The sequence below is a fragment of the Stegodyphus dumicola genome, chromosome 2, assembly GCF_044657685.1.
Source record: "Stegodyphus dumicola isolate Sdum_Otavi_A_Nest chromosome 2, ASM4465768v1".
Taxonomy (NCBI): domain Eukaryota; kingdom Metazoa; phylum Arthropoda; class Arachnida; order Araneae; family Eresidae; genus Stegodyphus; species Stegodyphus dumicola.
In genome coordinates, this window is record NC_140769.1 from 229,948,279 (window position 1) to 229,956,313 (window position 8,035).

Consider the following 8,035-nt stretch of genomic DNA (forward strand, 5'->3'; position numbering starts at 1 on the left):
TTCCATACAGATAATAATTTTTCAAAAATTATTCAAATATCACCATAGCATATATAACTTCAAAAATTTATTAAGTTGCCAATTTTCTAAAACATATTCAAAAGCTAGAATGCTATAACAGGGTAATAAAATCCATTAATAAATCTTATCTATTTTTAAGAGCATAATTACAAAAATAACTGACAAATAGACAAGAATAAGTTATATATTTCATTATAAATAAGGAAATACATTGTCATGATAGAAGCACATTAATTCATCTTACATAGAAACTATTTTTTTTTTTCATGTTTCAGATATTAGTAAGCTATATTTGCCAGTATCATAAAAAATACTATGTTATGATTTATTTAAACTGCTTGCAGTTATTGAAATATAATAGTCCTCAAAAAGACTAAATACGTATAATAAATGTTGCATATTAATAACATAGATGAATAATCGTAATATCAGGTCCACATAAAAATTCAGGTCACAAAAACATTTCAGTTTTCTTATACCTTTTGATTACTAAAACAGACTACTAAAACAGAATTTAGAGCACAGACTAAAATTTATTTGCACAAAGAATAATACTGTATTCAAAATACAGCAACAAACAAATAAATCAATAAAGTTCTTTACTGTACAAAACATGGTAAAAAAAACTTGATGTTGTTACATGCATTAAAGATATAATTAGAAATGATTAAATTTCGTTTTATATTTTTAATTAAATTACTAAGCGAAGCTGAAATTTAAAAAATTTAAAGACGTCGTTTCAAATCCTGTTTGATCGGCATTATTGAATGCAAACTGAGCACAGATTAAATTATAGCTCATATTCAAATTAAAGACAAATCTTAAAATTACTATTTTTAATTACTCATATAATATCCTTTAATACATAAATCTAATTAGTTTAATACATGAATACCTTTAATAAATAAATCAACCGAGCCGCTTGGATACCACGCAATTCATCCATAAAACTTTTACACTATAGTAAATCAGTTTTTGCTTTTCAAACAAACATAGTTTTAAGATTTATTTATGTATAAGTATTCATTTACACTAAGAGTAATAAGGAAATAGCTTAAACACAATGGATAATAATTTAATTTTAAAAAACAAAACTATTTTTAGACACGTTTTTATGTTTACAAGTTTCATTCCGACATCATGAACAGGGTATCCCCAGTTTTTGCCGCTCGAAACGCTAATCAAATCTAGATGACGAATGAAAAAAAAAAAATTCAAAAAGTCATAAAGACATTTTAATTCAAATATACCTGGCTAAGAACAACTAAGAAATAATATTTACAAAATTTATCTCTTCACACAAAATGAAAGAATGAAAGCATATGATTTTGGATTATTATTAACAATATTTTTCTGGGTCAGGATGGCCGAGTGGTCTAAGGCGCCAGATTTAAGCTCTGGTTCTCGTAAGAGAGCGTGGGTTCGAACCCCACTCCTGACAAATACTGTGAACTTTTTTGACGTTGTATGAAAAATATACATATTTTCGGATTTTATTGTTGTCATTCATATTATTATAAGAAAATAAGAATAATTAACCATATTAAGCACTAGTTAGCATAGACTGTTTAGAAACAAACGATAAATTTCATTTCATTACAATGCATTATTCAGTTATGTTTAGAAATAAAATGCGTGAAAATTCTAAATAAAAGATTTAGAGGTTTTACCCCCTGTAAATAGAAGACAGCAGTGTGTAACTTTTACTGTCTAATTTACTGACATAAAAAGACACATCTGACAGAAAGACATTTTGTTACTTACGCACCTGACAAGTGGAATAGTTAAGTCCAAAATATGCCGACTAGATAGCATGCAACTGAAAATATTTTATCTTACTACACCAGATAGGCAACTAAAAAAATAAGGTGCGTAACGTTAATAAGTAATGATAGTCTAAATTTTATTGGCCACAACTAAATGAAGTAGGAAAAAATTTCGCAATAGTAATGGAAAATTCAGATTATCAAGAATTCAAACTTAACATTCATATCGGTTTAGAGAAATTTTCGATTTATTGACTGTGTTAATTAGCTTAAAAAAGACCCAGATTGATCCGTGAGCATCTACAATTCGTGAAGAAGATAGTTTCTAGCTCTTTTCTCCACACATCTACCTGATACAAACAAATTTTGCATTTACATACAAAATATTTATAATTATTTAATACAAATACAATATATTTATTTTAATTTATGTGTCAAGAAAAATTTAATCATTAAGAGACTAGGTTGTCAAATTTTGTGCCAGTTGGAAAGTTTTGTCGGAAAATTTAGAACGTTTTTTAATATTAATTCAAAGTAAAGCAAATTATTTGATGATTAATTAAACATGTTAGAATTATTTGAAAGAAATGCCAGTCTGAAGATTCAATATTTAGCTGCATATTTATTTGAATTACAGAGTGTGAAATCAACAAAACGTTTTTAGGTACCAGACTTAAGATTTCAGATAGAAAATAAATATGAATTTAAATTTTTTCCATTTGCGTTATTATTGTTTAAGCATATTTTGATAAATATTTATTAAGCAAAATTTAAAATGTATTTAAAATAAATGTTTTCTTTAATTAAATATTTATTTATGCATATAAAAACCGGTTTGTGAGCTGTTTTCAGATTGTACATTCGCACCGCATACAGTTTGAGCTTAAAAAATAATACTTCTTGATTCAAAATTCTAGATATAATTTAATTACATATTATTATCAGATTTCAGAAAATATCTAATGCATTTAAGCTGAATACAAGTTACAAAATCTTGTTCATAAACATCATGACGTTATTTTTTTTTTTCCTTAAAAACGTTTAAGAGTTCACTTTTTATATTCGACGATGTTCTCTAGATGGCAGCACTACAAAATTATATGCATTGGAGCAGGGTTAACCCAAAGGTATCAAGGAGCTCGTACGTTTTTATTTTACCGCAGTTTCATTTTATTTTTGAACACTTAAAGGATAAAAGATGAGTTTATTCCATAATAAACTGAAACTTTTCCATGCTACTTTTTTGAAAAAGAAGGAAAATTAATTTCTCAGAACATCCTAAGCAAATTTAAGATTAATAATTATAAGTTACAATATATCCTTCAGAAACGGCATTGATAGAACAACCTTCCAATATGCAATTAGATCATGTTCCTTTAAACAGGAATAAATTCCAAATTTCTTCCAAATTATTTTTATTATCGTTATTATTTTGTTGTTGCTGCTGTTGTTAATTTGTATGTTTTTAGATGAAAATGACAAGAACATTTGAATTGGATGAAAGCTAGGGCAAGACTGTGTATGCCCGCACGGACGGAGCCAAAGCCTGTTAACAAACTCAACGATTTTAAATGAGCGGTTTCAAAAGCGAGCAATGGCGTTTCACTTTTCAAATTGCTGCCACCAAATATTACAACCCTGCATTATATTTAAAGAAATTAAATAATGAAGAATCTGCATAACTGCATACATATTTCTCGCATTGTGAGAAAACAGCGGTACCTTGAGACATCAAATTTTGAATAATGTAGTTCTCCACTGGAATATGGCCATCTGGAAGCCTAAATTTGGAATTTGGAATTTGTTTTATTATCTATTTCATATTTTTGAAACTTTAACGGATTTTTGATTAACAAGCTGAACGATTTCAAAGCGAGCAATGGCAATACTGTACGGAGGAAAAAAAAATTATCTTCAGCACGCGAGACTGCGTATCGGAAATAATAATGATATGCTCATGCGACATTGCTGTTGAATTGGATTTCATGGTTTAATAAGTGCGGAGAACATAATATTTAATAAATAAATGTAGCACACAAAACATTTAAAAAAGGCTCTTTGTGCGTAATGTAAAATCTGAAAGCTTTCAGGTTTTATTATTTTATTTATTTTTCCAGTGGAAGATAAATTGTTAATAATTCCTCTCGGCTCAGGCAATTTGTGCATTGCTAGTAGGTGCCTGCGCGTGAAGCGCTAACCTCATCGAAAAATAGCCGATTTTCGAACTCGTAGAGTTCCGAAAAGTGTGCATGGCATAGCAATTAGATAAAGTAGTCAAAATAGATATTAAGATCTGACAGTATGTCATGGTAGAAGAACGTAAACGAGATGGAGATGAGACTGGCACTACAGTTGTAGATGGAACGACGTAGAGGCGAAGTGAATCGGCAGTGCGGAGTTTAAAAGAAAAACACCAGAATCGCAGGAGAGTCCAAGAGTCCATAGGTGTGACACACTTAGAAATAATATTGATACTAATGGCAGCATGACGACAACAATATATAGCACTATGTAATTAAGTTATGTACATGTAAACAAATGAAAGAAGGGGTATGACATAGTATATGCAGGAATAAAGTAAACATACATAAGATCAAACGTACAATGTTGCAACTAATAAATAAGCATGGGATAACAAATTGTTAATAGTAATATTTTTTTTTTATTTTTTTATTTATATATATTTTAAATTTTTTTATTTAAAATATATATATATATATATTGTTTGGGTCTCATCCCAAATAACACACACTAAATAAATTCGCTGGTTCGATTCTTTATTAATCCTCATAATTAATTACAATTTACTCATAGCTGTGACCAGCCCTCTTACACCGTCGATGGCGATTCTCAAACTCCTGATCATCACATTACAGATGCGCATGCGTGGATTACATTACTGATGCGCAAGCGCGAACATGCCGCCACGCGTTGCAATGCTTAGCATTCAACTATTGAAATTAAGATATAGCATAAAAATTAAACAAGTATATCATAAACAATTTTGAATAAGTACTATTACATAAAATCATTATTATAATTAGACATTTACCATATACATTAGCATACAACTCAAAGCAATACAATATAACATTTCAGTTACATAATGACATTTTATGTGAAGCACATTCAATACTGTACAATAACTATAAAGACAATACTCATTTTTGTATTGGTAAGACACATAATTTGGTAATTGGTCGCTTGAAAGTTCCAGTTTGAGTTTTTACATTACACACGCGAACCTTTCCATCTTTACCATAAAATACTTCTATTATACGACCAACCGCCCAATTACAACAAGGCAAATTATATTTAATTAAGACCATATCTCCAACTTGTATATTGTTTTTAGAACTTTGCCATTTAGATCGATTTTGTAAATGACTTAAATAATTGGAGTTCCATTTTTTTCCAGATAATTTGTACTAATTTTGTGATCTGTTGCCACAATTTTAACCTGTTAATGTTAACTTCCGTGATATCTGGCTCAGGGATCGAATTAATTGCTCTACCAATTAAAAAATGCCCAGGTGTTAGAACCTCTAAATCATCAATGTCCGAAGACAAAGGTGTCAATGGTCGGGAATTTAAAATTCCTTCATTCTGAATCATAACTGTTAAAAATTATTCAAATGTCAATTTTGCATTACCTACGACACGTTTGAAGTGGTATTTAAAAGATTTAACTCCAGCCTCCCAAAGGCCTCCAAAATTGGGTTGCTCTGGGAGGGAGAAATTTCCATTCAATATTCTCAGAACTCAAATAACCAGCTAAAAGCTCATCTTGTTCGTTCACTAGTTTGTTTAACCTCTTTAATTCTGCATTTGCACCTACAAAATTTGTAGCGTTATCACTAAATAGTGTTAAACTTTTACCTCTTCGTGCAAAGAAACGTTTCAAGGTAGCTATTAATGCTTCAGATGTTAGGTCTGTTATCAGCTCTAAATGAATGGCCTTAGTAACCATACAAATGAATATACACACATAAACGTTTTGATATATACCTTTTCTCTGGTTTTTGTACTTAATTAGGAATGGGCCACAGAGGTCAACTCCAGTACAATTGAATGAAAGATTAGCTGTGATTCTTTCCTTGGGTAAATCACCCATGATTTGCTGAGCTACAATGGGATTAGCTTTAAAACATATTATACAATTTTTTACAATTTCTCTACAAACATTTCTACCACTTACAATCCAAACTTTTTGTCTTATATGATATAACAAAGATTGAGGACCCACATGCAAATATTTTAAATGATAGTAATTAACTCTGTTAATTTGTGTTTAGAAGGCAGAATAATAGGAAATTTTTTCTCATAAGTTAAATTGCTATTTTTTAATCTACCTCCAACTCTTAACAGTCCATTACTGTCAATGAAAGGGTTAAGACTTTTAATAGAACTATTTCTGGGAACAATAACTGATTTTTTAAGATCATTTATAAAATACTCACCTTGTACTAATTTTATTAAAGTTTCTTCAGCTGCTCTCAATTCTCCCACTTGTAAATTACCTACCTTCTTTTGTTCTTGCTTACAATTCTTGTAAAACCTAAAACAAAAACTTATAATACGAATTTATTTTAAATACTTATTACTGCAATTCAATAAATCATTAACAAAGTTATTCACATTCAGATTTAAACATGTAGATAGTTCAGAATCAGCAAAGTTTTTAAGTTCATTACTGTCTTTTTCAGTAATTGCTTCAGGTATAACTTTTATAAGGTACTCATCCTTCATTAAGAAGTCAGGCCCGTTCCACCACAGTTGACTTAGTTGCAGTTTTTTGGCAGACATACCTCTAGATATGAGATCTAATGGGTTTTCTTCAGAAGCGATATGATGCCACTGTGCTATTTCAGTCAGATCCTGTATCTTTAAAATCCGGTTTGCGACAAATGTCTTGAGCAGATGTGGCTCTTTGTTGATCCATGACAGCACAATCATAGAATCGGTCTAAAGGTGGATAGCAGTAAGCTCCAATTTTAACGATGACTTCACTCGATGCATCAGTTTAGCTAATAGCACTGCTGCGCAAAGCTCAAGTCTTGGGATTGTAGTCTTCTTTAGGGGTGAGACACGCGATTTACTGCATACCAACCTCTCTGATGTATGGTTTGTTGCTGATGTTGCTTTACAGTAGATAACTGCTCCATAGGCGGCCTCTGAGGCATCACAGAAACCATGTAATTCAATCTTGATTCTATCTGGTAATAAAATACATCTATGGACTTCAATGTTGTTAATTAGCTGCAAAGTACTGGAGAATTCTTTCCATTCTTTAGCCTCCTTTTCTGGCAAAACATCATTCCAGCTCAATTTTAACAGCCATAATTTCTGCATAAATATTTTTGCTACAATTATAACTGGGGAAACTATACCTAATGGGTCAAAGATGCGAGATATGACGGATAACACTTGCCGTTTCGTAACCTTTACGTTGTCTTCGATTTTAACGTTGAAGCTTAAACAATCTCCTTTTGACTTCCATAAAATACACAATGCTTTAGATTCTTCTGATTTACCAAAGGGATTTGACACAGTTCAGTAGCATTACTACACCACTTATGGAGTAACATACCTCCACTCTTCAAAATGCCTATTAACTGATTTTGAAGTTCTAACGCAGAACTTAGCGACTCAGCTCCAGATAGAATATCGTCCATGTACATGTCTTCTATCAAGGAAATTTATCTCCTTCGTCCTTTGACAGCTGTACAAGTGTTCTCATTGCTAAAAATGGTGCACTCACAGTTCCATACGTAACAGTGGTTAGCTCAAAGTTTTTAACTGGCTTGGCTTATCAATGCCTTCTTTCCATAAAATCCTTTGCAACTTCCACTGATCTGGATGGATAGAAATAGCTCGATACATCTTTTGTATATCAGTGAAAGCAAAAATATATTTCCTGAATCTCAGCATAATTGAGAATAAATCATCTTGTATCACACCTCCATTATACTGTATAGAATTTAGAGAGTTTCCTTTTGTTGTCAAAGAAGAAGCGTTAAATACTACCCTCAAGGGAGTCGACTTACTTTTCTCTTCTTCCCTATATACTCCAATATGAGGAATGTAATATGAACCTCGTTCCTCCTCGCTTTCACTCACCTCAATCATATGTCCTAACTGTAACTGTTGATATTCTTTTAAAAATTCTGAATATAATTTTAAATATTCGGGATTCTTTACTAAGCGTTTTCATAAGGAATTTAATTTACTCCTTGCAATTTGTTTAG

At 30.9% G+C, this 8,035-nt stretch overlaps 1 protein-coding gene and 1 non-coding gene across 2 annotated transcripts in view; one reads left to right on the forward strand and one right to left on the reverse strand.

Moving 5' to 3' along the window:
* The window catches only part of LOC118192785 (C2 domain-containing protein 5), a 154,425-nt gene extending 152,332 nt beyond the window's left edge, over positions 1-2,093 (reverse strand). The window contains exon 1 of the mRNA XM_035363801.2: positions 917-2,093. The gene's annotated coding sequence lies outside the window, so the exon portion shown is untranslated. The remainder of the gene's footprint in view (positions 1-916) is intronic.
* TRNAL-UAA (transfer RNA leucine (anticodon UAA)) lies at positions 1,379-1,462 on the forward strand. Its single transcript has one exon. It is a non-coding gene; the product is annotated as a tRNA-Leu (tRNA).
* Positions 2,094-8,035: the final 5,942 nt, after the last annotated feature.